Source organism: Ambystoma mexicanum, chromosome 10, assembly GCF_040938575.1.
Source record: "Ambystoma mexicanum isolate Mex_15411 chromosome 10, UKY_AmexF1_1, whole genome shotgun sequence".
Taxonomy (NCBI): Eukaryota; Metazoa; Chordata; class Amphibia; order Caudata; family Ambystomatidae; genus Ambystoma; species Ambystoma mexicanum.
This window is the reverse complement of record NC_090932.1, coordinates 1,095,860,301-1,095,884,607: the sequence shown is the minus strand read 5'-3', so window position 1 is coordinate 1,095,884,607 and position 24,307 is coordinate 1,095,860,301.

Genomic DNA, 24,307 nt, shown 5'->3' with positions numbered 1-24,307 from the left:
TTGAGGCCAAGGACAAGTCTCGCAGTTCTGTTCTGGATAAGTTGCAGAGGGCGGAGAGTGGAGGCAGGCAGATTAAGATAGAGGCTGTTACAGTAGTCCAGCCTTGAGAGAACCAGGGCTCGAGAGACAGTGAGCTTCTGGGGGAAGGAGAGGAAGGGACTTGTGATGTTTTATTGGAAATGTGTTGAAATCTTCAACCTTTTATCTTGTTGATTTTAATTGTAACCTGTTGCTCTGTGTTTTTCTCATTTATAATAGATTGTTGCATTTACTTGCTGTAAATGTGAGGGTCATTTTAGTTTATCCGATTTTTTTAATAACTTGAATTGTGTTTTTATGAGCTATGTTATATCTGTGTTTTTGGTAATATCTTGTATATTCAAAGCCATGTGGTGCGAGTATATGAATATGAAATAAATAAATATATATCCCATGGTACATTGCAGAAGTGAGGCTTTTCAGAAATGAAAATCCGTAATTTTGTTTTCTTCGATGCAAGCAATTCCTGCAGAAATTCTGAGGGAAGTCGAAAAAAGAAAAATTTGCAAAACAACATGTGGAGGGGGAAAGATGTTGTTTCACCTTAGGGTAGATATAGGGGAGGGGTGACAGGACCACAGCTGCAGTTAGCGAGTTTTAGGTGAGCTTACCAAGGGAACAGAGCAGGACTCTCGCAGAATTCTTACAGCAATGTCGCAAAACGCACTGGGAAAGAAAATGCTTCCGATGGACTAGCACGTCATAGAGGGTAATAGGTTCAGGGAGGATTTACACAATGGGGGGGACCAAGGAAGGAGGATGGGGACACATGGAGAGTTGCAATGGAGATGGGAAAACATTTAAATTATGGAGCATTTTCTCATTCCAGCAGTAAACTGCCTTCTTTTATATACTGATGAAAGCCTTTTTTTGCTGTAAATTTGTGGTAAATGACCACAGGGGTTCGTTATGGCTACGTTTTACAACGTGGAAAGTGGACATGGCCAAAGGATGTGGCCACTGGGATCCGTTAAGTTTCTAGATGGGTGTATATGGGCCTAGCGGGAGCACCGGCCCGCTAACTATGGGCTGAGGGCTATGGATCCTAGCCAAGGACCACATACCTCAGTCTTTTTGCCTTATTATTGCACCGTGAACAGTGGACACTGCTGAATGCATCTGGTAACTCAGTAGGCAGGGGAATGTGGGCCATGGCTGTAGGCAGGGGCCTGGGCATCATGGTTTTATAATAATTGGTTCTACAAGGACAGTGGGCTCGGCCCTTGTAAGGATATAGCATACCAAAACCCTAGTAATTCAGTGAAAAGACTTTAGTTAAGATGACTGATTTATCACAACAGAATCCTAGCAATTCGGTGGGTGTGGGAAGTGAGTCAGAGTACCACTCTGTTTCGTGGCTTATGAGCACATGCATGACTTCACAGACGGGATTAACAATGGATAAACCTGGCATTGTGGGGGTCATGAACGGGAGGAAGTACTATGAGTTAATTTCGTCACTTCCCACAGCTGCTGAATTTCATGTGGTTTATTTGCAATAAATCGCATCATCTTAACTGTGTTTTTCTCCACTTAACAACAAATAGATAAATGGCTGGATATCAAACACCACAAAGGTTGTGTTGGGTGTAAATGGTTTAAAAAAAACATTCCGCCTGAAATGTGAAAGCACAATTTGCCCATTCAGCCAAGGCATGCAGCATAGCTGAACCCGGGAGCCACCACTGGGAGTTCACCTCAAGATCAGAGCCATGTGGGCAATGCATTGTGGATATGCAAATTAGCACAAACGTCAAGCCATTACTTCATGAAAATGTCTGTCTATGGGGCAGTGATGTTTTTGCACATCACATGTGTAGCACTGGATAGACTTCTCTAAAGGATTCATACAACTTCATCTATATTTTACCCTTATTATGGATCATCATGCAGTACATTTTCAATCCATGTGGTTGGAGCCTGGGGGCATGTGAAGGAAATCACATGAATACTACAAATGGCCTAACATATTTTTTTCCTGTCCTCACTCCCCTCTTCTACCCTTCCTCCTGCTTCCCCGTATCTCAATCCTCCCTTGGCCCCTCTTTCCCCCCTTTTACTTTCCTCTTTCTCACCCATAGCACTGAATGAGGTCTCTAGGTAGGTCCTCTCTATGAAAGTCTCCTCCAAACAGGTGCTCCCCTGCTCCCCCAGAACTATCAAGGACAACATTGCCTTCCTTGGCCCCTTTCTGTAATCACTCCTTTGCCACTGGGTTCTTCCCTCTACTCCTCAAGCACTCCCTTGTGCATCCTCTCCTCAAAAAGCCCTCTGCTGACCCCTTCTGCCCTGGTAACTATGGCATCCTATCTTTATTACCTCCTTTCTGGGCAAACTGCTGGAGAAGCTGGCCATTTCCAACTAATCCAAACACTAAATTGGTTGGTTGTCTCCATGACCACCAGTCTGTCTTCAGAGCAGCAAGATGCATGAAACTGCTCTTCTGGACACCTGTGAAGACTTGCTCTCAAATCTGGACTCCAACTCTCCATCTGTTCTTATCCTTCTGGATCCTTCCTCTGCCTTTGACACAGTCAATCATTCCACCTTGACTAATTCGCTCTTTGACACACTTGGCCTGCCACTGGACTGGCTGACCTCGTTCCTCTCTGACCGTCCTTCCCAGATTCAACTGGACCCTTTTCTCTCCCCATCACACTCTCCGCCTACAGTGTCCCTCAAGGCTCTATCCTCTCACTGTGGCTCCTCAATGCAAGCCTTGCCTCTCTGGCCCATCTGATATCCTCCTTCTCTCTTCACTTCCGGTGCTATGCAGATGACACGCAGCTCTCCTTCAGACTTCCCGCTACTTCCTTCTTTTCTTCCACTCTCATCCCTGACTGTCTGACTGCTATTTAGGCATGGTGTGCTGCTAATGATCTCTGCCTCAATGCCAGTAAGATGGAGATCCTTCTCATTGGGACTCCAGCTCCCTCCTTCCCTCTGGCCACTCTCTATGGGCCCCCTCCCCTCATCCTCTTGTGTGAGAAAAACCTTGGTGTCATCTTTGACTCCTCTTTCTCCTTCTCTCCTCACATTACAGACCTTGCCAAGAAGGCCCACTACCAGCTACACCTCTTCACCTTCTCCCAGAAACTCCATCCCTCTACAGATCTGATCCTCTCTAGGCTGGGCCACTGCAACATTCTCTTCCTCAATCTTCCTTTATCCTCCCTACTGCCCCTTCAACGAATCCAGAATAGGCTGCACTTCTTATCGTTAGCCTTAAGCCGAGGGACTGCATCTCTCCAGCCCTAAAACTCTTCCCTTGGCTCCTAGTTGCTGCTAGGATCAGGTTCAAGACCCTCTGCATCATACGCAAGGCTTCTGGGGCCTGGGGCCCCGCTACATCCAACTCTCTCCCTAAATACCTCCCTGCTAGAACCCTTTGGTCTTCTGGCTCCAACTTTGTTTTAGTTTTGTCCTCCCCTGATTCCCCACCCTCATGTCTTGTTCCTTGCAGCACTTGTGTATAGTTGTGCTATAAATACCCAATAAATAAAAGAAACTCTCTGCAGATCAGATGCTTTGCTAAGCAGAGGTTGGAGGGTAGATCTCTCTCTTCGGCAGGAGCCTCCCTCTATAATGATCTCCCTGCCGCTCTCAGGTTTGAGGTGGATCTCCTTAAATTCTGCAAGCTCCTTAAGACCCTCCTTTTCTCTTCTTCCTTCGCTCTCCCTTGCTAACACATCCCTGACTTATTGACTGGCTGCCTGGTTCCCTCTGAGTTCTACGGGACTTTAGTCCCCCCCGCCCACTCCACCCCCCCCTCCTCACTCCAACCCCCCTCCTCACACTTAGCACGTGGACCTTCTCTTCCTTCATCCCATGCCATCCCTCGTACTTGCTCTCATGGCCTCCCCTCAGCACTTGCCTAGCTCTTGTGGGGTCTCCCTCCCCCCCTTTGTTTTTTTCTTGCACTCTTTGCCCTGCACTTCCCTCCCGCCCCCCCTCTCCCTCGCACTTCTTGTTCTCCACTTGCACGTTCCAAATTCCACAAGGCCTAGTAGGACCATTTTTGTTGTTATCTTTTTCCGTTGTTTCCCCACCTTTTTTCTGCCTTGTGGCGCCTTGAAACACCATTTGTTGTGTAGGCGCCTTACAAATACTCAATAAATACAGTAATAAAATAAAAAAATAAAATGATCAGCAAAACTGCAGAACTTCCTCAAAGGTGAAGGGCATAATTGGTAGTGGAATCTGGATTCATTCATGCATGTTCTAATCTGAATTTGACACTTAAGATCTGAGTTAATACTCTTATACTCATATGTGGAGTGGAAGCCCTCTATCTTGGACTTTCAGATCTTTTATCTTGTCGGATCTCTATGGTTCTGTGCTCATTGGTTCACTCACCGGTCCCTTGGAGCCTGATAACCCCAGCCTAGTCCAGCTAATGATGTTCTCTGAAGTGTGGCATTCTGTATGTTCTCTGTCTCATGTTCGCTGGAATGTACACATGTGAAGGAAACCCCAGCAAAGTTATGGTGGGTTTAAAAGGCTTGAAAAAAAAACTTCCACCTGAAACGTGAAAGCAGAATTTAGGCGTTTCAGCCCAGCCACACACTGGCAATGACTGGAGGGTCACCGCTAGTACAAAGCCAGATTGGCAGGATTATAGATATGGAAGTTAGCTCAAATGTCAACTATGTACATATATGTATTAAAACTTTTTATGAACACGTAAAGCAAAAAGGTCATAGGTTTATTTTCCATTGGTTTATTTTCCCTACTTTAAATGAAAGGCTACTCAGCAAATTAACATGAGCCAAGCAATCTAGGTGTTCCTTCTGCATTTCATCGAGTTAAGCACAGTCATGTCTCTTGTTTTTAATGATATGAAGAACACTTAGAAGTACTTCACAGAAGACACAAGACCGTTTAAAGACGGGCGTTTATTTTGTGATTCTGGTTGAAAGCTGCACTGAAGGAGCGTGCAGATATGTTGTCTAAGCAGCGGAGCGTGTGGCCTTTCCCACGCATACGTCCCCATGGAACCTGTAATCACTGATCAGTAGCACCTTCACGCAAATATGCTCACAGAGTTTTCCGCAAAGCCTGGGCACTGAGTTGGTCCATTCCAGACATGTTAGACATATTTGCAAAGCCCTGCCTGCAAACCTGTTTTGCATGAACAGCCGCTGGGCTACTAAAAGGGCTCCAGGCAGGACTCGGATGCATCAGACCTCAGGAGTTTGCCCCCAATTCCCTATAGTCCAGGCCGCCACTGTAACGAAGTGAGGAAAACAGCCGGAGGTGTCATTTATTTTTGTACATTTTTTTATTAAGTGTATTTGGTTACCTTTAGTGACATTTTACACTGATTCACAATTCACCAAAAACATAATACATACCTTATAAACATTATTAATAAAATGCATAAAAGAGTGAGTCAATGAGCGTGTAAACCCCATATCATTAATCCATTAACAATACAATTTTAACAAATTCCCTTAACATCAGACTACCTAAAAATAGAGTCACGGGTTCGGAGGACTTGCAGCTCCAAGGTCAATTTCCCAACCGCCCCGTGCCATACATGAAAGGCTGCCGAGGCAGTTAGCAGTGTCTCAGAGGTGTGGGAAACCACTTCACTATAAGCCTTGGCATGCTCCAAGCGACGAGTGTCGCATTGTGTCAAAATGTGATGTGGGGTTTCTATCTACTTGGTGCACAGTCAGTGAAGTCTTTCCCCCCTGGGGAGTCACACCCAATCCCCAGTATTTTCCAGGACAGGGAGCGTTTGCAAACAAACCGCCAACATACATCTCACCAAAATTGGTGGGCGGTGCTTTACCAGGTAGGATTTAGGGGCGCCAAGTGTAAATGCCTAATGGGCATAAGACTCAAACTTTCCCGAGGCCGGCCAAGTGGTCTAGGGCTACACCCGCGTCATGCCGAACGGACTTCTCTTCAATCCTTCTCCAATTAAAATCCAGCCGTGACTCTGGGACTCTGTCCACACCAATCTCAACTAGATGGGTCCTCACCATTCTCTCCAAATCCCTAAACCACACGTTTTACTTCTAGCCAGCAGCTGAGTGAGTGCTAATATCAAAGCCTAATATCTCCCCCCACATACACCGAGACCACAGCAGTTCCCTGGCAAAGGTAGTATCACCGATATTGCTTTTACCAAGTAATGTTGTTCTCAGGTTCGAAGTGTGGGCAATAAATGACTAAGGGCCTCATTATGACCCGGGCGGTAAGGGTTTGCCGGTACCGGTAAGGGCACTGGTGCCGGTAATCCCTTACCGCCCAATTACGAGGTCCTTTTGTGGGTCCCTACCATAACGGCTGGTTTTACCAGCCGTTAAGGAAGGGACCCGCAAAGGGACCTTGGAGGTAATTATGGTACCGCATTCCCATTGAGCTCTATGGGGCAAAAATGGGAATGGGGAAGGGCCAATGGTGAATGGGGAATTACTGCCCCGCCAACCTTGGAATGGGGCGGTAATTCCGCCATTCACCATGGTAGCTCCATGGTTTAACGCCTGGGTCGTAATGAGGCTCTAAGTGTTTCAAAGTTTCTTGACCGTTGGTAATTGAGCAAAATCGGCATAATGCATCATCTGCCTTCAGTTTGTTTGTCTGCCACTGATGGATGAGCTCATATGTATGAAATTGGTTGAGTTTGAAGCACAGGAATAGAGCATGAACTTTATCACATGGGAAACACAATAAGTGCTTTGCTCAAGGTTTTCTTCTTCGCGCGAGGGGTCACTAGAGGAAGTTACTGTTCTTTTGTAAGGTGCGCACATAAATATATAGTATTTATATATATTTGTATGCATACCTTATGTTTGCGTACGTTTTTAGGCCATGGCCAACACACAAGACACACCCTCAAATGAGGCCCCCTTGCCCTCGATTTCTTACCCCACTTAAAGCCCTGCTGGGGGTAGACAGCTATTATTGTCTGCTTGGTGTGTTATTTGCTTCACAGAGGAAGTGCTAAACCTCGCACACGCCTTTTCAGAATTCCTGCCTCCACTGGTTCCTTGCTGCCTTCTCTGGCTCCTCGCTCGACTCCTCTCAAAGTCCTTCATTACCAGGACGGGGCCTTTCTGTATTCTCTGAAGCACCTTTTTCCCTAGATGACACATGCTCTGGCCTACCATTCCTCCCGTGGAGCCTAATCTTTCAATAAGACCGTACTCCTGACTTGCTTGATGAATAACCCCAAGGGCTACCGTAATGGTACATCAGGTGTTGACTTTATTCTGATGCTGCTCTGTTTGGCTCTGTGCAGTTCTGGGCTAAATTCTGCAGAATGTCGATGGGCACAGAAGGAGGTGTAGCATTCAACTATATGTGCTATACCTGTCCTCGTGAGGCTTGCACTGCTGCTGCTGGTACCGAATCTGTTATCTGTACACGTTATGCTTGCACTGAAGAAATGTGCCCGGTTTGTGCATGATTCTTGCACTTATGTTGCATGTACAGACTGTGGGTGAGAGAATTATTCACTGCTGCTTCCTGTGTGTGTGTGGACACGCACGCACATGCATCAATGAAGCATGCACTATTACTTTCCATGCTGGGGATGCGTGTGTCTCGATATGCACGCATGCAGGACAAAGAAGCATGCACTACTACTTTCCATGCCGTGCATGCGTGTCTGGGTATGCACGCATGCATGACAAGGAAGCATGCACTACTACTTTCCATGCTTTGCATGCGTGTGTCTGGGTATGCACGCATGCATGACAAGGAAGCATGCACTACTACTTTCCATGCCGTGCATGCGTGTCTGGGTATGCACGCATGCATGACAAGGAAGCATGCACTACTACTTTCCATGCCGTGCATGCGTGTGTCTACGTATGCACGCATGCAAGACAGGAAAGCATGTACTACTACTTTCCATGCTGTGCATGCGTGTGTCTACGTATGCACGCATGCATGACAGGAAAGCATGTACTACTACTTTCCATGCTGTGCATGCGTGTGTCTGGGTATGCACGCATGCATGACAAAGAAGCATGTACTACTTTCATGCTGTGCATGTATGTGTCTGGGTATGCACGCATGCATGACAAGGAAGCATTCACTACTACTTTCCGTGTTGTACCTGTCCACTGTGCCATGTGAGATTGCTCTGCTGCTGTCCACGCGAGACTTGCTCTGTGTGCGAGAAGCCTGCACTGCCTGTGCTGTACCTTCTAGTGTCCAAGGAACAGTGCACAGCCACTGTCTGTGCAGTATGTGCTCTGCTACAAGGAAAACGTGCCTCGCTGCTGTCAGTGCTGTTCCTTTTCTGTGTGTGTAAGCGAGGACTGCACTGCTCCCGCCTGTACACATTAAGCAGCTGTGATGAGCCCGCATGGATTCAGCTCATATATGTTGCCTGCTCTGTGGAAATGGCGCTTGCACAGCACACTTAAGATGTCCAGTGTGAAGGAGTGACCCATCCAGTCATTAGTTTTAGCTATTAGGTTAAAGCGCCACCTATAGGCCAATACTCTTGCAATAGAGTACAGCTAGGGAGAAATGGCATGTGAGTAGCTGGGGACACAAAACGTGTAGATGGTGTTTGGTTATTCACCCACCCGCTGACTGCCCATGGCCATGCTAACCCCTCGGATCATTCGCACCCACTTCCTGCCCATCCCCAACACATCCTCCTGAGATCTCTTTCAGCTAGCTTAATCAAGCCTTACCATCAAAGCTTTACCATCAAAGCTTTCCCTCGAAGTGCCTGCCAGTGGTTTTTCAAATCAGTCTTCTGAGAGTTAGGTTAATGGCTCAATTGGAGATGTAAACGTACTACTGGTGTGTTCAAAATGTCTTAACCAGGTCTGCCTTCAGCCACTCGATTTATAAGCACTAAGCGCATCCTTCACTGACGTCCCGGTAAAAACAAACATTGGCAAAGCGAACAGTTTTGGTTTGGGTATGAGTATTCGGCCTTTGCCAGGCACCGTTATTAGCTGCCTAGGTACTCGCACTATTTTGCAGCTGCTTCCATGGATGCCCAGTTTATACCACTAGGGCAGTGCCTGCCGTGTATTTTCCATTCCTAGACAAAACTGTAGGCATTGCCAATGCTTGTGCCTTCTGTGTCTTGATGGTTTGAGTTTCCAATTCTGATAGCAGCATTACCAGACCCAGAAGGCATAGAAACCAGCAGGGTTGGATGGGTCCCCTGGGCACTGCCAGCATGGCCTCGTGTATCCCAGGCATCAGCATGTGGGTGGTTTGCTATGGATTCAAGTGCTTTCTAAATGCCCCAATTCATTCTCCAATAGTTCCATGACTCTTCTCACATTTTACACTTAAGCTTGGGTCAGTTTGGGTTTATTCACATTTATTTGCTTTAGAGGTTGAGTATGTTTGTTAATGGCTATTTGAACACATTTAGTTTGGAGAAATATCAGCGGTTTATTGAAAAGCTAGTAGTTTGCTGCTTCTCGGCACTTCAAATGTCCGTGTCCGTCCTTGCCATTACGTGTCAGTTTAGTGCGGAGAGCGTCAGTTATATTTTAGGGCTGTAAGCACTCTTGACATGTGTGTACACCATAGCTGGGTGCGCTACCCCTCTCCTCAGGGGTGTACACAGTTTTATATGTGGTTACCAGACATTTGGTCGAAAAAATTGGTCGACCAGACAAATGGTCGAACCAATTTGGTCGAAAACCAAATGGTCGAATTTTTTTTAATTTTTATTTTCACCTTTTTTTTTTTTTAGGGGGGGTTCCCCCCCAAACCCCTTTTTTTCTAAAAACCCATTTTTGTAAAAAACGAAAACCCGAAAAATAAATATATAATTAAATTGCGTCGACCAAATGTCATTCGACCGGTTTTAGGTCGACCAAATGTCTGGACACCTTTATATGTCATACTGTAGCTTGGAGAGCCAGCAAGTCTCAATTCCATAATAAATCACATGAAGCGCAGCTGGGGGTCATGAACAGGATTCAAACCCATGCCTTGATTGAAGAACATAGTGTTCAGAGTCAGAATGTCACTTGCTGTGCCATTGTGACAGGCCATACAAACCTTGACCGGTATTCAGTCAACGCACTTGTCCACCCCTAACTCCCCTGGGACAGAAAGCATTTGGCTAAGCAATGTGAGTGGAAGACTTCCTTTCTGCAGGCCTCAGATACTCAGATCAGGTGGCAAACCTGAACCCTTCTGGAGGCCATCACACCTCACTTAGCAAAACCATCAAAAGGCTGGCGTCTACACTAGCCTGTAAAGAGAAGACTCCAAGCAGTTTCTCCTGCCAGGCCCTGACCACATGGAACCAGCGGTCGAAGCGGGCGGGAGCAGTGCTCCTGTAGTTTTTTATTTTTTTTAAAGTTTTACTCTTCCTATACTTTTATGTTTAAAAGTAACTGTTCCACGGAATGGTTTCATATTAAAATAAAAGTGTAGGAAGAAGGTGACACTTGCACGTCAGTGTGCACTGCTCTGAACATTCCCTTAAACATCAGGTGTAATTGTGTGGAAGGGGGTGTGGTGATAAGGTTTGTGGGGCGGAGGGGGGGGCAGGCCAGCAGGAACATAATTCCACTACTTCTTCTCGTAAACTTCGACCTCTGCTTGGAACGCATTCTGATAGGTGAACATTAACAATTGTTAATGTTCACCTATCCTGATGAAGACACACACAATCTGCCAAGTCGAAACTATTTGCCAACTGGGAAGCCCTTTTTCTAAAGAAGATCTATTTGTTTGGCCACTGATAGTCGATACTTTGTTTGGAGTGAACTATTGTTAGAACTATAGTGGAAATAAATTGGAATTTTATCTTAAAATGATGAAATGTTTTAGGAACTATATTAGTTTGAATGAATGAATGAATGAATGAATGAATGAATGAATGAATGAATGCGTGATGTTAGGATTTTTTTTTAAAAAAGAATTAAAAATGTTCAATGATTTTGATATATTTTCATACTTAAATCCGAATAAAATAAAAATAATGATTTAATATATATAACCTCCTGCCTTGTTCTCATCAGTTTCTCTCGCTATCCTGGCACTACTTTCTGTTTCATTATATGGCCTTACCTCAAGGTGCCAGTGGTTGACGAGGTTCCCACCTTTGGGTTTGTTTATTTGGAACGCATTCTGGGCAGAGGTTTGGAATGCTCCAGCAACTATCAGTTCTGCAAAACACCAACAATGTGGCTCTGTCAACAATAACTGTAAAGAGCCCACCTGCTCGCGAGCTAGGTTCACGCTATAAGCAATAGAAATAAAATGAATACAATCACGACGTGTTCTAGGGGTGGGTGAAGCGGGTACAAGTCTGGAGAACATAGTGGGGGGACTGCACAGACAGCCCGTTGAATCTTTCACTGGGGAGAGGTGTTTTTTAACAATCATAAATGGGTAGCAGCAAAGTACAGCAGCAGAAGACAGACACCTGTCCTGTCCATACCCATCTTCCCCCATGATGCAGGCTAAGGGTTCTCGATGACGTAGAGATTTCTAGATGGGTCACACCTCCTAAAATTCAGCATCTCTTTGTGAAAGGAAAACCTCGGAGCAACATGTCTATATCTGAATAAGTTTTTATAGCCCTTTATGCGATTCCATGTCATTTAATCACCTGCAATTTCATCCCGTCATTTTAACGTGTACCTTCCAACGAAAATGCTCTTTTCTTTTTTTTAGGGGGGTCCACCCCACAGCCCCCCTCCGACACTTATTTTTGGGTATTGCCTACCCGCCCAAACCCTTATCTGCCCTTTCCCACCTGCCCCCTAAAAAATTCGATGAGCATATTTGTTGTAATATGCACGTTAAAATGCCAGGGGATGGAAATGCAGGCAATGAAAGGACGTCATACCCTTTATGCTGTCTCCCTATGCAGAATTTTACCTGAACCTTTTGTGCTTTAGATGTCCTCTTTTGTTAAAGACAAACATGGATGCCATAAATACATTGAATATGGTGCAACTCGATGGACCGCCCATTTTGGCCACACTGGATGTAGAGGCCTTATCAGTTCAATCCCACAAGGAGAGGGTTTACAAGCCTTAGGGGGATTTTTAGAACAGTGAGCATCGGCCGAAACATTACCAACCAACTTCATCTTGGCGTGTGTAAGACTAGCCATGTCTGAGAACTTCTTTCTGTTTAAACAACACCTATACAAACAGAAGAAAGGAGTGAGCATGAGGAGCTATTTTTGCCCCGGATGTGGTCTATTTATTCATGGCCCAATCCGAAAGCGATTCAAACAACATATACATGTCTGGCGCCGATACATCGACAACATTTTATTGATCTGGCCTGGTGATGCACTGACCCTACAAAGGTTTTTTGAGTGGTTAAACATGTGCAACATACACTTCAGGTTCACCATGGATTGGGACTACGGATCTACAGGGATGACAACCAACTAGAAACTGAATTATACAGAAAGAAGACAGATCGGAACAGATAGCTCGAAACTGCGAAAATGAGATCCTGGGCATCTGCTAATTTACATACTTCCTCCGCGAAAATCTGGGAGTATATACCTCTATTGCCAGACAGGGTTTTAGATTTTTAGAAGTTATCCCAGGGCAAAATGGGCAACCATCAGAGAAAGCTCTATGCCACCGGGATTTGACTGAAGCAAGTGGTAAGGTGGCCAGACACAGTTTTATAAATAGAGCTCCCTCTGTAAGGCTTACAATAGGCCGGGGATACTCTTCCAAAAGATTGTCTCGTTTGGTTAACAAATAAGTATAGCCAGATGAAAGACACGGGCAGTTACTTATATATTGCCTAGTGGTATATTCTATGTAGGCATCTAAAACATCCTGACTGTTATTTTTTGAGGTACCGACCCGATTAGCCCATAAATGTTCCAAGTTTAGCACACCCAACACAACTTTGATGTGCTTAAGCCACAGGGTGATTAGAACATTCTGTTAAGATATCCCATAGGGTGATTCTATAGTTGGAGTGAGTATCACCAGACCAGGTGCGTACCCAAAAGAGCAGTAGTTTCTAGACGGCCTGGTCAAGTGTGGCAATAAGGCCAAGTTCCAGATGTAAAGGGACGTTAGATGTATTTTTTGGGAGCCACCATAAACATTTTTAAAAGTTGTTCTCCGTCGTCGCCATAGCTTGGTTCTTGAAGTGGTCCCAGATGTCGGTAGCATTCGCCAACGCCAGCGCTCTATATATTTCCAGTGCAGGGGTTAGGATATTGCTTCCAAATGTTTTAGAAAATCGTACAATATCCTTACACTTTCTCCCATTTGAAAAATTGGCCTTATCTATGGCTCTAAGCCATTTTCTATCCCTCGAGATCCTGACTGCCAGCTAGTTAAAATATGAGACGTCCTCAATATTTGTTCTGTCTATTGTAAGGTTTAACACATGTGTGTGGTCCCTTCAGTTTGCCACAACTCGTGATTTATTTTCTTTTATTTGGCTAAAGCGTTACAAGGCGATCATGCATTTGTTCAACGTGTTAGAAAAACATGTTCATTCTTTTGATTATTCCGGCCCTTGGCATTATTGTAATTTCCTCCCTGGCACTCTGGTAGAATCCTAATAATGTAGGCTTTTCTAGATGTCTGGGTGGATTGCAGGTGTGAAAGTCTGCCAAATGTGGTTAATTTCAGATCCCATGCAGTAGTGCCATGGATGTGCACTCATCATGTCTTGACATGTTAGCAGTGTGTCAGCGAAGTTGTCCGCCACTAATGGGAGTAAACTGGCAGTGCTAATTCTGCTAGGACACGTGATGGGAGCATCTGTGGAACAGCAGGGATGCCCGCTATGGCGTTGATGTTGGCAGTGGGTGTTCTTTGTCTTGGTTAGGGATTTACATGCACTGCTCATCATTCTGTGACAGTGACCAGTCGGATAATGTGATTTGCCCAGGTCGAGCATTGCACACGCTTTAGGTGGCGCAAAACTACAGTATGAATTGAGAGCAGTCTGCAGGCTTCACCAGTTCACCACGAAGATAACGGCTTCATCAGTTCACCACAAAGGTAACGGCTTCATCAGTTCACCACGAAGATAACGGCTTCATCAGTTCACCACGAAGATAACAGCTTCATCAGTTCACCACGAAGATAACGGCTTCATCAGTTCAACACGAAGATTACGGCATCATCAGTTCACCACGAAGATAACGGCTTCATCAGTTCACCACGAGGATAACGGCTTCATCAGTTCACCACGAGGATAACGGCTTCATCAGTTCACCACGAAGATAACGGCTTCATCAGTTCAACACAAAGATTACGGCTTCATCAGTTCACCACGAAGATAACGGCTTCATCAGTTCACCACGAGGATAACGGCTTCATCAGTTCACCACGAGGATAATGGCTTCATCATTTCAACACGAAGATTACGGCTTCATCAGTTCAACACAAAGATTACGGCTTCATCAGTTCACCACGAAGATAACGGCCTCATCAGTTCACCATGAGGATAACGGCTTCATCAGTTCACCACGAGGATAATGGCTTCATCAGTTCAACACGAAGATTACGGCTTCCTCAGTTCAACACAAAGATTACGGCTTCATCAGTTCACCACGAAGATAACGGCCTCATCAGTTCACCATGAGGATAACGTCTTCATCAGTTCACCACGAGGATAACGGCTTCATCAGTTCACCACGAAGATAACGGCTTCATCAGTTCACCACGAAGATAACGGCTTCACCATGGCCTACTTGCCTTTACCTCAGCAGCATGTTTGGTTTCAATAGAACTTGCCTTTACGAAGGAAGAGATGACTGGGAAAAAGTACACTAACAACACAATATCATTCAGACAATTACATGCATTCTTAGAGAATTACGTTAAGAAAAAAAGATGACTGTAGCACAGTGGTCTTGTAACTGGTTGGCTGGCCTCCCTAGGGGGGCCTAAAGGATGTTTGGGGACCCAGACTCTCCAAAAAGGTGATCAGATGACTGTTTTTAATATAAAAATGGATTTAGGTGATGGCTTTTAATTGACAATATTAGCAGTAGACCAACTGCTTATATTTTGAGGAGCCTGGGCATCATTTGGGATCTCTAAGGAGGGGCCAACCCCTAGGTGGGGGGGGGGGGCAGAAACAATATTTTTACTCAAGGGGGGCTCGGTAAGAACATGTTTGAATACCACTGCCTGGCGTTATTTCCTCCCACCTTGAATGGAACACTACAAATACCAGAATGCAATTCAGCATGGGGCTAAAAAAAATCCTGTGGGTTTTGTAAATATACTTTGAAGACATAAACAATTACAAGATGCAGTGTGTGGAAAAGTAACCTTATTTTTCAATGGCCCAGCAGGAATGGTGCAGCATCGAGACTCATTTAAAAGTGCAAAAGTTATAGTTTCCATCTCGTGTGGGAATTGTCTTTCCATCACGCTGTGCTCTAGGTACTTTGTCTGGACCATCACTTGGCTGTATTGCTTATTAAAAGCCCATCTATAGCCAATACCAGTGTCAACTAGTAAGATACGCCTTCCAACTTCCAAAATAAAAACAAGATTGTGTGATGAGATTACTGGCTTTCTTTTTTTACAAAAAACAAAAGCAATGTTATCTGATTTTCCCAAAGTGTTTGCGCAAAACATTCAAACCAATGGGCACCATCAATCCATCACAACCTCCATCAGAAGTGTATTATTTAAGATTGCGAATTGCTGCGATTAACAGAGCAGGATCACTTTTTTTTGGGGGGGGGGGTGTCCGGACCAATTTCTTGCACCAGTCCGACCCTGGCTTTGGTGTACTACTTAACATGCACATTACTGTTGTGGTGTAAAACGTGGGCATAGTAGAGTGCCCTGGCACAGATGATGGCAGATGGGAGTGTGGTACGTGGGAAAATGAGACTAATTACAAGCCGATGTTTGTGGACACTCCTAACGCGCGTTGCGTGATCACTCAGAAAGCCCTTAAATGCTGTCCTCTAAGCCGGCCTCCGTCCATCAGCCTCCTTCAATGATGTTACATCTGACAATCGCAGCATGGTACATTCGAGACTCACCACGTCATTAGTTTCCATCAGCCTCCTTTAATGATGTTACATCTGAGATCCAACAACATGGCCCATTCGAGACTCACCTCGTCATTACTGTTTTGGCTCAGTTCATGTTTGGCTCTTGGAGCCAGGCCAGACCCCCCGGCACGGCTTTGGCTCGGCCCGACCAGTGAATTCTCTGACTCTCCCCAAAGCTCTGTAATATCCATTGAATCCTTGGCCTCTTTTCTTGACCTATGACCAGGTAAGACTACCGCATTACTAAACGTGTCTTAGCAATGCTGGGAAATGTTGGTAGTGCTGCTTAGAAATGTAGCAGCCCAAGAAGTGCAGGTAGTGTCTCAAACGTCACACTAGTGTTCTCTAAAAGGTAAAGGGGGACACCAGGCAGCATGTTCAAGCATTTCCATGTAAAGGAGACAGATCTGTTGTGCCAAAAGTAGTGTTGTGTTTGCATGTTATTTCACTGCTCAAGATCTTCACAGTTTCATGACTTTGGGTCTTCTATGCGGGCAAGCCCGGATGTCAGTGCATATTTTTTAATTGTTGTGCTCAGGGTAAGCCTGTCCTCTGGTGGTGCATTTGAGATATCGCAGGACGCTTCTGTGAAGCAGCCTGTATCCTATGTACGACCAGGCAGCATCACCCCAACATCAAATAGCTCCGAAGTTGGGAAAGTCGCTACATGTTTCCTCCTGCAAATCTGCGGCACTAAATGTGGAAGAACAATACTTTCTGCATTTTGCTCCGAAAAATGATCTTCATGAAAGATGAAGCTTTATTTCACTACTAAGTCATATAAATGCCAAAAAAGAACATTTTAAATCTACGATTCCCATTGTATAAGCTTATATACACAATTGTACATATAATTTATACATTTCAAAAAAGGTAACAGGCGCTCCTCTCTAGAAAGAACATGGCATGATAACCTGTTCTGAGATGAGAGTTTGCAGCACACGCTTTTTGCTCACTGTACCTTTCACAGATGGGAAATATCCATTTGCATATCAGTCTTTGTCCCACCCACATGGGCAGTCCTGTACCGAAATGCTATGGCAATTCCTCTCTGAACAAGAGTACCAACAGCAACCCCATACACGTGTTTCAGCCTTGTTGGGCCTCATGGGGCGGGACAAATACTGATATGCAAATGGATATTTCCCATCTGTGAAAGGTACAGTGAACAAAAAGCTGATGGCTGCGAACTCTCAATGTGATTAACAACCACTGAACAGGTTATCATGCCTTGTTCTTCCAAGAGAGGGGCGCCTGCTCCCTTTGTTGAATTCTTTGAAGGAACTTGGGGTTGGTCACCCTAGGTTACCTGGAGGCAACCAGACGTGGACTCCCTGCTCACTGTGCTTAGAGAGGCGCAGCTTCACCTCACTGATGATGCCCAATAAGGCTGAAACACGTGTATTGGGGTTGCTGTTGGTACTCTTGTTCAGAGAGGAATTGCCATAGCATTTCGGTGCTGGACTTCCCATGTGGGCGGGACAAAGACTGATATGCAAATGGATATTTCCCATCTGTGAAAGGTACAGTGAGCAAAATGAAGATGGCTGCGAACTCTCAATGTGGTTAACAACCACTGAACAGGTTATCATGCCTTGCTCTTCCAAGAGAGGGGCGCCTGCTACCTTTGTTGTATAATTTATACAATTATAATTGTTATAAATAATTCAATGTGTGATGGATGTGGCATATGAAATTAAAGTGAATTTGCTTGTTTCTTGCATTCAGTGATACCCACTTTTTTTGTCCTAGTATGTAGACACAATCTATCTCAGGGATTTCGCGGTTCAAGCAAGGCTCCCACCTGCTTCTTGGGGTGAAACCCTCCGGCCCCCAGGAAGATTCTGTTTCATAAATTGCCTGTGGATCATATAGACTAATGTTCCTTCTCCCTGGGCCACTATAGCTTCCTGTGGTAAAGTGAAGGTGGAGGGCTGTGAGGGGAATGATGAGAATCGTGTTTTAAATAGCTTCCTAATCCAGAAATACAGAAAGAGGTCTAATGGGGAAACGCCTCACTTCGTATTAAAGGTCTCCAGGGTCAGAAAGGATCCATCCGGAACGACGTTCCCAAACATATTTAAGTTAAGTCTACCGGCCAGGCTTATGTACGCTTTCTCCTGAGTTATTCCCATCCCATTGACATATCTAACTGGTAACAATGGGGAGTCCACCACCCCAAGTTTAACTGCCATCCTTGTACAAGTATTGCACGTGCATGGGATTACATTTTTACTGCCTTTCCTCCCTTCGTATTTAACCCCATTCCATTTCCCTGTACGAAGCAACTCAGGGGAGGCTACTGCGCTTTCGATCTGGACATGTGGTCTACTCGCCCTGCTGGGGTAGCAGACGATAGAAAGTGTGCCTGGGATGCAAAGTAATATCCTTCAACGTCTGGGTGGGCCAAACTTCCTCCGTCCAGCAGGTACGATAATCGTTCCCACCCGAGGCGTGGCTGCTCGCCAGCTCAGGGAAGTGCTAACTGTATCCCCTTGAAATGCTTAAAGAAGTGGTTCGGGAGTCGCATGCGAATATTAAAAGAAAGATACAAACCTGGGCAATACTACCATTTTAATTAATTCTAGTCTGCAAGAGCGGAGAGGCTTCGCCATCTCTGCACATGTTCTGTGAGTTTATCAATTGCCTTTCCATAGTGTTCACGGAAGAGTATACCAGGGTCCCTAGCAAGCTCTACACCCAGGTATCTTGTACAATCCTTCTCCCAACGTAATCCATAGTCATCTTGAAAGGCCATCCTCAGGCGAAATGTCAGTTATTTGAGTGATTAATAGACAAACCAGAGTATTTCCTAAAGCGATGTGCCTGCTGTATCACAGAACTCAAATTCACTCTGGGCTCTTTTATAATCAACATCACGTTGTCCGTGTATAGTAAAATGATCAGTTCATGAGAGTACAGTTGATCACCTCTCTATATATGCTGTTCCTGAAGAAGGGCCTCCAGTGGCTTCATGGCCAGGGCAAACAATAACAGCGAGAAGGGGCATCCTTGTCTAGCCCCCCTCCCCATCACCAGAGCCTCAGACAGTATCCCATTCACGACGATTGGGGAATCATATAAAAGTGACACTAAGAACCTGCTCCCAAGACCCAGTTTTACTAATATTGCAAAGAAAAAAGGCCACTCAATTGAGTCGAATGCCTTTTCAGCGACGCTGAGCACTTAAACTGCATCAATCTCTTGAAGTTTCTCTTATGGGGCATTTGAAGGCTTCCCAGTGCATTCCACTGGAACTGAAAAAGCCTTCATTGAGGGGGAACAACGTATTGATTTCCTCCTGGATTTCCTTACAGAAGAATCCGTCCCTTAGGGACTCCAGTTTAAATCTCCAGCCTAGTGCCCTACATTTCATCTCGGGGAGAAACCACTCCAACGTTACTAGTGAATGGTCAGATAGCATCCGAGGGAGGATCTTGCAATTCCCAAATTGAATATGATTAGTCCTGGAGACCAGTAAGTTGTCAATCTGCGCTGCTGTATTATGGACCCAGGTATGGAATGTACAGTCCCATCTGACCTGGGTGTTTCAGCCTCCACATATACACTAGGTAGTAGATCCGGCAGGTATGACATTGTTGCATCATCAGTATATTTTTCGATGCGTTTTTCCCCAAAATATTTCTATGACAAAAATCATTGAAAAATGTACGGGGTGCTGGTTAAAGGGAAATAAGAGGTGGGGGAGTAGGGAGTAAATAATATGGAAGAGGGATTTGGGCGTATCCCCATTTATGAAAAAAATCGAATTCGTTTTTTCCCCTAAAAAGGTTTCAGCAAAACACTCATCGAAAAACTAACTGGGGATGAAAGATCATAGAACTGATCCGTCAGATTTCCAGAAACACTAGGCTTGCTTTAGAGCATGGGTGAGGCTTGCTCCCCGACCTATCTACAGCTGGGCCGAGTGCGGTGTTAAAGTTTCCTCCCCATATAACTAAGGACCCTTCCTTTGTTTGTTTGTTTGTTTATTTATAGGGTGCCCGAAAACCCTTGGGTAGCTGGGCGCACAGAATAACCAGAATGCTTAGAACTTGGTTACAGGTTGCATATTACAGGTTGTTGGTAACATAAATTGTATACAGTAATTACATTATGTACATTCTTTACATGTAAGGGTGGAAAGGTAACACATTATATACAGTAAATACATTATGTACATTTTACATGTAAGAGTGGAGGGGTATGTGTGTCATCAGATCACAATGCTCGGGGTCACCGGTTTCAGAGGTCGTTGCGTCGAAGCCAGGTGCGGGTATGGTGCCTGAAGCTGTTGTAGGGCTGGTCCCTTCTTAGTTCAACTGGTAGGGCGTTCCAGTACTGGGCTGCTTGCACAGGGAAGCTATTACCTCCTGTCTTTTTTAGTCGTAATCTAGGGGTTTGGAGGCAGAAAGAGTTGGCTCTTCTGGTTGGTCGTGCAGTGGTTTTTCTTATAATTCATCCCTTAGGTATGGGGAGGCTGCATTGTTCAGACATTTGAATGTTAGTTTGACAATTTTGAAGGTGATCCTATCGCTAATTTTTAGCCGGTTGTATTTTCTCTGCACATTAGAGATGTGCTCTCTAGCTGGGAGGTTCAGGGCCATTCTGAACGCGTTGTTTTGTAGGGTTTGAAGTTTATTGATGATGTATTTATTTGTGCCTGCATACAGTGCATTGCAGTAATCCAGTTTTGAGAGGATTAGTGCATTGGTTGGATGATGCAGCTAGCTGGTGCGAGGAAGGGTCTGCATGCTTTAATGAGTTTAATGGTATAGGCTGTGGATGAGGCCAGGGAGTTCACTTGTTTCCTTAGGGACAAAGTGGAGTCCAAATAGAAACCGAAGGTTTTCACTTCTTTGGCGACGGGGATTATATTGCCATCGATATTGAAGGAGCTGTAGTTGGAATCAAGTTTTATTAGGTTGTTGGGTGAGCCTAGAATGAGGATCTCTATTTTTTTTGTCATTCAGGCAGAGGACATGGGTTGCCATCCATGCCTGAATGAGGGTGTACATTTTGTTTACTAAAGCTGTGTCCGTAGTGAAATTGCCCGAAAGGGGGATGAGGATCTGGGTGTCGTCTGCATAATTTGTCTAGGTGACACCCAGTCTGTCCAATTTGTCAAATAGAGGTTTAGTAAAGATATTATACATTGTTGTTGAGACACAGGAGCCCTGTGGGACTCCACATGTTGTCTGGATAGGGTCTGCAGAGTCTAAGGTGGAGAAGACTCGCATGCTTCTGTTGTCGAGAAAGGATTGGATCCAGGCTATGGCTTCACTTGAGAAGTGGGCGGCTGACACTAGGTGTTTGCAGAGTACTGCGTGGTCCACTAGGTCAAAAGTCGCCGACAGATCGAGAAGGAGTAGCATAGCTGTGTTTGCTTTATCGTTGAGCTCGTCAATTTGGGCTTTGAGAGCTATAAGGGCGGTCTCAGTGCCGTGTTGCGGTCTGAAGCCCGATTGACGAGTGCCGAGGGGTTGGTTGGTCTCCAGGTATTTTTGGATTTGGAGATAGGCCAGTCTGTCAATCATCTTCAGGAGGAAAGGGACAATAGTGATGGGCCTATAGTTGGTGGGGATGGAGGGGTCTAAGGTTTGTTTTTTAAGCAGGGGGAGAACCCAGGACTCGTTTAAGCTACTTGGGATGGTGCTAGATGAGAAGGAGGCATTGATGAGTTTAGTGACAAAGGGGGCAAGGTCTCTAGCGGCATCCTTGATTATCTGGGCCGGGCAGTAATCGCCTTTGCAATTGGATGGTTTTAGTGAGGCAGTGATTCTTTCAGTTTCATGAGTGGAAACTTTAGAGAATTTGAAGGGTGTTAGGGTAGGTTTGAGCGTGGGCGTGTTGGGAATTTCACTAAGAGGGAGCGAGGCTTTTTTTATAGCAATTTTTGATTGTAGTGTTTTTACTTTATTTGCGAGGGCTTTTTGGATATTGGTACACCATTGTTTGTCTTTGGGTACGTTATCAGGTGGTGATATGGGGGATTCGAGTTCTCGCAAGATTGTGAATAGTTCCTTTGTATTGGAGCATGCTTTGGAAAGTCGGTCGTTATAGACTTCTTTTTTAGCTTGGATGATTGCTTTCTTATGATTCGTAGCACACAGTTTGAGTTTAAGTTTATTTTCAGCTGTAGGGGAGTGTTGCCATACAGTTTCAAGCTTCCTTTTTTCCAGTCCCAGTTCTTTTGGATGGGGGCTGAACCAAGTATTAAGGTGGGATTGTTGTTTACTTTTACAGTTTTTCAGTGGGGTGATGGTATCCATGGCTATGGCCATGGTGTCGTAGTATATTTTAACCATGGTGTCTGGGTCAGAATCAAATGGCAAGGCATTGATGGTTGGGAGGAGCAGGGGTAGGATATTGGCTGGTGTGATGTTTTTTCTGGATCTAGTAGGAACAGATGGTGCCATTGTTTATTCAATTCTGGACATCTTGTTAAGTGTTAAGTAGAAATTGATGAGGAAGTGGTCAGTCCAAGGCTGGGGTGTAATTTCAGTGATAGTAGTAGGGCAGTTGGAAGTGGCTACCCAGTCTAGTATTCCCCCTTTGTCGTGGGTGGGGGTGAGGACTTTTTGGGTGAGGCCATGACCTTCAAGCATAGTAGCGATGTCTTGCGCTTGTTTGTCATTTGGGTCGTTAAGACCTAGGTTAAGGTCGCCAAGGATCATTGTCTGGGATGACTTTTTTGTGTTGCTCGCTATAAGGCTGCATAATTCCTCTTCGAATAGGCCTAAAGGCCCTGGTGGCCTGTAAATGAGATAGATAGTTAGGGTTTGGCATGGGGATATCAGTAATTTAGCAGTCAGGAGTTCACAGGAGCTTAAGGTGGGCAGTGTTGTAAACCATACATTCAGGTTGGATTTGGCAATGATTGCTAAGCCACCACCTCTGGCGTTAGGGTGGTCTAGTCTTACTAGTTGGTACTCTTTGGGTATTGCTAGGGAGAGGGCTGGACCTGCTGCGTCATGTAGCCAGGTTTCTGTGACTGCTAGGAGATCAAGGTTATCTAAGGTAAGGAGGTTGGCTATTTCAGTGGCATGGGCCTCGACTGATCTAGCATTGATCAGTGCTCCTGTTATGGAGGTTGTTTTAGGTAGACAGTTGGTGTTAGAAGTAACCGGGATGGGTTCTCTCATTAAGGTGCTGGCAGGTAATTGTGGTTTAGGTTGCGTTGAGCTCCTAGTCTGGTTTTTGGGTCTGGCACGGCGGTTCAAATTGGCATTGCTAGGTAACTGGGGTTCGTAGAAGGTGGAGAGTCTAGCGCGAAGCCTAGAGTTTCTGTGGAGAGTAGGGCAGGGTGCATGTTTAAATTGGTCCATAGTTGCCAGTATAAACTGTAATAACAGCAGTGGGGCGTATGTTAATAGGGTTGTGCTAAAATGCATTCTGCTAGAGTTGAGGATGTATTACTATATAATATGTCGTATAGATAAGTGGGTTGAGAGCACAAGATCCTAAGGCTGGCACAGTAGGCGGTCACTCGATTAGGGCACAGTGGACTAGGATAAGGGTAAAACAACTATTCAGAGGTTCTAACTTCGCTACTGGGCTAGTCAATAGGCTAGGCAATAGTCAGAGTCAAGTGCTGTAGTCACAGATCGTAGTGGGCAATACAATGTGCTAACACGCATATGTTCACAGTAGTAAGTAAGCCTGGTAAGGAGCATGGTAAAATGTGGCCTACAAACAGCAGGAGGCACAGTCAAGAGGACAAATGTGGACTATGAGCGACCATAGGTACACTCAAAATGGCAGATGTGGCCTAGGACAGAGCAACATAGGCATATCATATAGTTCAGCTGTGTGAGTGCAGAAAAACAGTTCTAGCAGGGGGGCTAGACTTTTTGGGTGAGGCCATGACCTTCAAGCATGGTAGCGATGGCTTGCGCTTGTTTGTCATTTGGGTCATTAAGACCTAGGTTAAGGTCGCCAAGGATCATTGTCTGAGATGACTTTTTTGTGTTGCTCGCTAGAAGGCTGCATAATTCCTCTTCGAATAGGCCTAAAGGCCCTGGTGGCCTGTAAATGAGGTAGATAGTTAGGGTTTGGCATGGGGATATCGGTAATTTAGCAGTCAGGAGTTCACAGGATCTTAAGGTGGGCAGTGTTGTAAACCATACATTCAGGTTGGATTTGACTTTTTTGTGTTGCTCGCTAGAAGGCTGCATAATTCCTCTTCGAATAGGCCTAAAGGCCCTGGTGGCCTGTAAATGAGATAGATAGTAATAGAATTACTAGACTTACTGCGGCATGTTTGTATCAAAGAGTCAGTGGCAGTTAGTC